The sequence below is a fragment of the Tyto alba genome, unplaced genomic scaffold, assembly GCF_018691265.1.
Source record: "Tyto alba isolate M040663 unplaced genomic scaffold, T.alba_DEE_v4.0 Super-Scaffold_35, whole genome shotgun sequence".
NCBI lineage: Eukaryota > Metazoa > Chordata > Aves > Strigiformes > Tytonidae > Tyto > Tyto alba.
The window spans coordinates 293,375-300,663 of NW_024881310.1; the positions used below are offsets into that span (position 1 = coordinate 293,375).

Here is a 7,289-nt window from a genome sequence, read left to right on the forward strand (position 1 = left end):
AATACCTGACTGCAAGACCCCACATTTTCTCCAGGTGCTGCTTTGGGCCACTTTCTCCCTCGAGCAACCAACTCTCAGAACCTCTGGGCTCACCAGGGTCTAGTCCAGACGTAGGGTCTCTAAATACCTGGCTCCCAGGACTCGCCTACTTGGTGGTTAGCCTGGTTTGTGTCCACTAGTGGTTCCACCCACTGACATACCCACCAACATGACACATGCACACAGCCTGATCTCTCCAGTTGCTGGCCCTGAAGGTGCCTGAGCCCCTTTGACTCGTGCTTCCACTCCAGGGATGGGCCCTTGGACCTCTATCCGTACCAAGAGCAGACATCTCCTCACCCCAGAAAGTTGCGGAGGATGGAATTTCCTAAGAAAGGACAGACTGGAGTCATCAGTTCCATGGTACACCTAAACCAGTATACTGACCAGCCACACGTGACCAACTCCTTTCATCCCCTTTTCCTCCTGTTTTCTGAAGCTTCTTTCTCCCCAAACCACCTTGGTCTTTCCCTTTCCCTGCCTTTGGTTCTTCCCTAGGCATGCCACAGCAAGCCTGGCACAATCCCCAGTGCTCTCTCTGGCATCCCATAAGGACTCTCAGACCCCCAGAAGCAGAAACCCCCACCCTCAGTCGGCAAGGTCACCCTGGGAGGCTCCTCCGATTGACCCACTTGTTAAATGTCACACCCAGATATTTTGGACCTCTCTGTGAACGAGTATTTTTCACTTTGGGTTTTAAATTCTTTCTCTGAAAAGAGGGTGTTTCCTGTCCTAAGAAATGGAAATTATTTTTGCTTGTGGAATTGTTGGAGATTAGGTCAGATAAACATGTCCATGTGGGGTATATGTGAAAAGGAGCACAGTTTGTCTGACCATGACCCAGTCCTGATGACATCGACTCCACGAGGCATTTACTGGCACTGATCACACATGATAAGGACCATAACATGCATCTACCCTGATCACCTGGTAAGTCCTCTTCCATCCCGTCCACCTCTGTTTCTGTTATCCCTTCCTCAAAGGCTGTGTCACGTACACAAGACCCAATGAAAAAGATTTTAAAGAGTCGGAAGTGCAAGCCAGGCCGACAATAACTATTTTTCAGTGGTTAAAACACACTCAGTATGTCAAGCAGCAGTCATACCCTGAGATTAAAGACACCCTGGAGTATTTGAGGGCACATCATAGGAAGGATGACCAGGCACCTGTATTGGGTTTAGGTGGCAAGGTTTTTTGGTAGCAGCGGGGAGAGGGGCATGCAGGGGTGACTTCTGTGAGAAGATGCCAGAAGCAGCTCCATCATGTCAGATGTGGGGTGCATGGGGTGAGTTGAGTCCTGCTTGAGCCCAAGGGCTTCCAGCTCTGGATGAGATGCCCACATTGCCTCAGCTGAATTCCTGCCCTGCACAGGGGAAATCATCCCCTTGCTAGTCCCGCTCTATGCGTTCTTTTGGTTTGGGACAGGAAAATTCCATTTTCCAGACAGACGCATTGACAGCTTTCACAGGCCAGACCGTGCTGTAACCAGTCTCTCTCCACTGTTGGGACAGGTACATTGGTGATTACTTCAGCTGACTTCAGAGAACATTCCCCAGGGGTGGCCCCACTGCCTTTCGGCAGCTGTCAGCCCTCGAGGCCCAGGGATCTCTCGAGGGACAGCAGTGGGGTAGAGAAAGTGGTGCCTTGGGCTGGGCCGGGCTCCGGGGGCAGGAGGACCTGATGGCAAGCGGGAAGCACAGGAGAGAGACAGCTCTGCCCGGGAGCAGCATCTCTGCGGAGCCACGGCAGGGCTGAGGGCACTGCCCACAGGTGACAAGGGGAGAGGAGAGAAGTGAGAGGGATGTAAGACAGTGTGGAGTGGGAGGATGCTGAGAGTTCACCGGGGGACAAATCATCACAGCTCCTAACACGGTAAGTCTCTGGCTGCAGGTGGGAACTGGAAGAGTCTCTGGGAGGGTCCTTCTAGAGCTGGCACATGCCAGGGCTGATGCTCTCTGGAGCAGTGATTATCTGCCGAACAGTCAGGGGGACGGGGCATGTCATCTCCCTTTTCCTGGGCATGGCTGCAGGAGCGTGAAGCTGGGTGTGCAGCCAGGGGCACCCCGGGCTGTCCTTCATCACAATCACCCCTGGTAGGGCAGGGTCATTGTGCTGTTGAGGGGGTGAGGCGTGGGTCAGGGCTGCCCACAGCTCCTGCTGACAGCCTGGACAGCTCTGGGGGGAAACTTGCAAGAGAGAAAAAAGGGAGGCTTCACTTGCAAGGGAAGGAGCCTGTGCTTTCAGTTTGCTACTCTGGGTTGGCTGGGTGAGCAGTGAGAGATGGGAATGACTCTCACTGGTTTGGAGAAGGTACTGACAATGCAGATCTGTTTCACTGAGAGGTGAATGAGTCTGGGAGCATCAGAGCAATCCCCACTTACAAATCACCAGTACCACCAGAAGCAGACTTGGCAGGTTTTCTCTGCCATTTCTACCTGAATTTTGAAGCACAGAGAAGGTCCTGGGCACTGCCCTGCCCCAGGAGGTGTCTGCAGGGCAGAGCTGAGCACGCAGCAGCTGGGATGGGGTCTGTGAGTGCAGAAGGTGGGAACCAAAAAACCAGGCAGCCAGCAGGCACAGCTCCAGGCAGCAGAGACGTGGGCAGGGAGTGAGATTTTTAACAGAAATCCTGTTTCAGGGGATCTACTAGCACCTCCAGTGATCTCCTTCAACGCAGGTCCCTTCCCCTGTTGTTGGAAAATGGGTGAAGAAAAAACAGTTGTTTAGGGTAGCGTAAGAACTGAAGCAATCAGCCAAACACCTGCAACACGTTGTCTGTAGCACAGAGGTCCTTCATCTAGGCAAGGGTGATAAACACCTCGTGGGGAATGCCTAAATGGAGAGGCTCTGTGTGTAAATTGGGAGACTCCTAATGAGAATCCCTTGTCCTTGGAGATTAAGATGCTCTGAAAAAGAATGAACTAGCTGAAGCTAGTTTGGAGATAAGAAGTGCATACATAAACCAATGAAGTCCAATTCTATTATGTAGGAAAAGTTCAAGATGGGCTCCTCTCCAAACACCACCACAGACTGCTAGAGACCACCAATGACCCTCATGGAAGCCCCTCGGGGACTAAACTGCATGCCTAATAACTATGTATATAAAATCATGAGTTTTAGGAAATTTGATGAATATGTATGTAACAGAGTGATTTAAGCTACTGTAATGGGGTGGACATGTCAGGTGGAATGATTCCCTCATGTCCCGAGCCACATAAAGTAATGCCTGCTCGTTAATGCTAAACCCAGCACTAAGGAGTTTTCATTCCCAGTTTCTGTGACACTGACATCTCTCCCCTTCTCTCTCCCACCCAGCAGAGCCTCTGCCTTCACAGCCATGGAGTCCAGGCCACCAGCAGCCTCCTCGCCCCCCTGAGCACCAAGAAGAGGTGAAGGGGAGAGATGTGAAGCACAGGGGCTGAGGGTGACTGCCCTGCGGTGTCACCGGCTGGGAGGTGGCGGGCAGAGCTGGGACAGGGGAAGGCTGTCCCGAGTGCCTGGCTGTCTCTCTGCTGGCCTCTCCCAGCTGGGCCATTACGGTGCATCTCGTGGGTCCTCCCACGCAGACATGTCCTTGGGTACCGGTGTCCCAGCTCTCCTCGAAGCTGTGGGGCTCCGGGCCGTGCAGCCCGTGCGGGTGGGGACTGAGCTGATTTCAGGAGATGCCACCATGAGGACACTTGGTGACTCTTTGGGGTGTCCTCCCAAGCTGGGAGCCCTGCAGACAGCAAATCTTCCCCCAGCATTTGTGTGTAAAACCCAATGTGGAAACCCCAAGATGCTACCAGCAGGGAAAGGGTGATTGGTTGGGAAAATTAACTGTGTCCTTGGCAAGGAGTGGGGTGCTGAGACCTTGTGAAGGTTCCTGGTGGCAGGGTGAAATACTTAGTGATCTGCAGTGGATCCCTCTGCTCTCAGCAGGGTCTGACTGCTTCTCCAGGTACCTCAGGAGTGCAATCCCCCTCCATTTCAAGGGGCAGACACAGTGCAGCGGGAACAAGACAAACGGACAGACCAGCTCGCCTGCCCCTGTGCTAAGCCCCAGCAAATCCTTTTGCCTCCCAGGACTTGCGGCTGCTCAGCCTGAGCACAGCAAAGATGCTCAGCATTTCTGATTTCACAGAAGAGTCCCCAAAGGAGATGGGGCTGCAGTGGGTTGGTGTAGTGAGAAGGAATAACTTTATAAAAGAAACAACACAATAAAAAGCCTGATGCAGTCAAGTTTGCTCTGGATTGGGGGTGGAGATGCTGTCAAGCCCTTTGATGATGAGAGGGAATTCACCTGAGAAAATCTATCAGACCTGGTCCCTACATGCCCCCTGCTCCCAGGCAGAGCCTGGCCTAGAGCATGTCCAAACATCTGGGAGCCCACGGGCCCTGCTCTTCACAGCACCCCCAGCCAGCAAAACCAGAGCAACATCCAGGGAGCTGCAGAAAGGTCCTGAGAAGCAGGAGAAAGGGAGGGGTTTTGGCTGAGGGAGTATGAATATTTGAGGGATGTCTTTGGTTTTGCACAGAGAAGTCTGTCCTCACTTGTCACTGTCTTTTCCCTCTGGTACAGGCCCCTGGGTTCATATGGAGACCATGTCCAACAGCAGCTCCATCACCCACTTCCTCCTCCTGGCATTTGCAGACAGACGGGAGCTGCAGCTCCTGCACTTCTGGCTCTTCCTGGGCATCTACCTGGCTGCCCTCCTGGGCAACGGCCTCATCATCACCGCCATCGCCTGCGACCACCACCTCCACACCCCCATGTACTTCTTCCTCCTCAACCTCGCCCTCCTTGACCTGGGCTCCATCTCCACTACTCTTCCCAATTCCATGGCCAATTCCTTCTAGGATACCAGGGCTATCTCCTACCAAAGTTGTGCTGTCCAGGTCTTTTTCTTTGTATTTTTCCTTGGAGGAGAGTGTGCTTTTCTCACCATCATGGCCTACGACCGCTACATTGCCATCTGCCAACCCCTGCACTACGGGACCCTCCTGGGCAGCAGAGCTTGTGTCCACATGGCAGCAGCTGCTTGGGGCTGTGGGTTTCTCAATGCTCTGCTGCAGACAGCCAATACATTTTCAATATCTGTCTGCCACGGCAACGTGGTGGACCAGTTCTTCTGTGAAATTCCCCGGATCCTCAAGCTCTCCTGCTCAGACTCAGGTTATCTCAGGGAAATTGGATTTCTTGTGGCTATTGTATTTGTCATCTTTGCTTGTTTTGTTTTCATTTTGCTGTCCTATGTGCAGATATTCAGGGCCGTGCTGAGGATCCCCTCTGAGCAGGGACAGCACAAAGCCTTCTCCACATGCCTCCCTCACCTGGCCGTGGTCGCTCTGTTCATCAGCACTTCATTTTTTGCCTACCTGAAGCCCCCCGCCATCTCTTCCCCATCCCTGGATCTGGTGGTGGCTGTTCTGTACTCAGTGGTACCTCCAACTTTGAACCCCTTCATCTACAGCATGAGGAACAGGGAGCTCAAGGATGCGGTGAAGGAATTGATCCAACGCACCTTGTTCCACCAGCAGTAACCTGCCTCACCTATTCTGCAGATTACTTGCAACTTGGATTAGGTCAGACTTCTGATTTATATTTCCCTTGTAATAATTGTCGTAAGAGGTAACTGCTTGGCTTCATTCTACTTCTCTAGAGGCTTCTTTTGTGTCTGACCCTTTCACAAATGCCTTGAAAACTCTACCTAATCCAGCCGACATGATAGCATCTCAGCAATAAAAGGGGTCACCTGCGGGCAGTGCCTGAAGGCTGGGCTGTCCTAAGAAAGATGCTGCCAAAAATAAGCACAAGAATTGGACTTTTAAAAATGTTTTTTCTCAATCTTTTCTCACTGTATTGGAGGTGAAAATTGTGACAACTCTGAGATCTACTGGACACCAAGTGGTGCTTTTAAAGACTATTCCTGGTGTCGAGGGGCTGTGTAGGTGCTGCAGGAGCTCTCCGTTACCTCTTAGGTAGCCACATATATAGCAGGGCTGATGGCATGTAGTGCTCCCTGTGGAAAGGATTCTGGAGGGGTCAGGAAAGAAAGGACACTCTCTGTGTGCCCTGGTGTGGGCAGTGAATGGACAATCAGGAGATGAGACACCCCTCAAAGGTGAAACTCATCCGGAGTAAAGCACTAATCCAGACACCCATGAGCCATGCCCTGCAGTTCAGTGTGAGCCAGCAAAAATGCAACAGGCATGGGGAAAGGAGACTGGAGAAATGTGGAAGCTGCTCGAGGAGCCCCAGGGCAGGGGGTCTCCTTCTGTCCTGGGCAGCAGGGCTGGTGGGGAGGCAGAAGGGGAACAAAGGCAGCCAGGGCTGGGGATCACTTGCAGCATGAATGCAGGAGAGACAGAGAGTGCCTGGCCTCTCTTTCCTCATGCACTTTGGACCAGCTCAAGTAGTAGGAACACTGGGGATGCTGTCCCTCCCTGGGATGCTCCCTGGGGCTGCTGTGCCCTTCAGAAGGGTTGGAGCTGTGGGGTGAGTGCCCAAGTCCCATCCCACTCCTGACCTCTCCCCTGGCTCAGTCAGACAGAGCTTTTTGATCAGGTCGTCAGCCGAAGGACAAGGCAAAACATGTAGCACTGCCCGCCACAATGGTCTTACAGGTAGCTGTGAGATCCCTCACAAGCATGGGGAATTGGATGTCCCCCCCACCACCTGAATTTTTGGTGTCACACCTCAAAAAGCAGTTTGCATTTCACAGGCCCATTGTCTGTTTCTTCTCCTTCATGTGGTTCTTCCTGGGGATCCCCTTTGGGTCTTTTCCACTTTGTTCCGACGCACATGGCCTTCCAAAGTTGGCATTTTGCCCTGGTTTTCCATTTTCGTAGCCCACATGGACTGTGTCTTCCTGCACAGTTCAAAGCCCAGACTTGACCCCAGTAACCCTGCATGGCCGGTCTGGGATGTGGGGGCTCCCAGTCTGGCTCACTGGGCTGGACCCCTCTTTACACATGACAGGATTTGTTATGGGGGCCCTTGGAGTGCGACACAGTGGGAGTGTCCTCCTCTCTCCTTGCACCTCTGGTCTCTATGTGAAACATTCTAACTCAATTCTAACTCTATTTTCCTTTGTGGGTTTCCTCCATGCAGTAATTAGTAAGGTGAACCTCACCATCAATCTTACTGAACCTTATCAAGCCCCTGTCAAAACTTTGTTCAGTTCCATTGCACTTATGGAACTCTGTCTATTTAGTACTTTACCTCAATAAAACATATTGCTGTTTCCCTCTTTTGAATGAGGTGCATT

At 52.3% G+C, this 7,289-nt stretch overlaps 1 pseudogene; it reads left to right on the top strand.

Annotated features, from left to right (window-relative positions):
- The first annotated feature begins 4,623 nt into the window (after nucleotides 1-4,623).
- On the top strand, nucleotides 4,624-5,562 carry LOC122154259 (annotated as a pseudogene).
- Nucleotides 5,563-7,289: the final 1,727 nt, after the last annotated feature.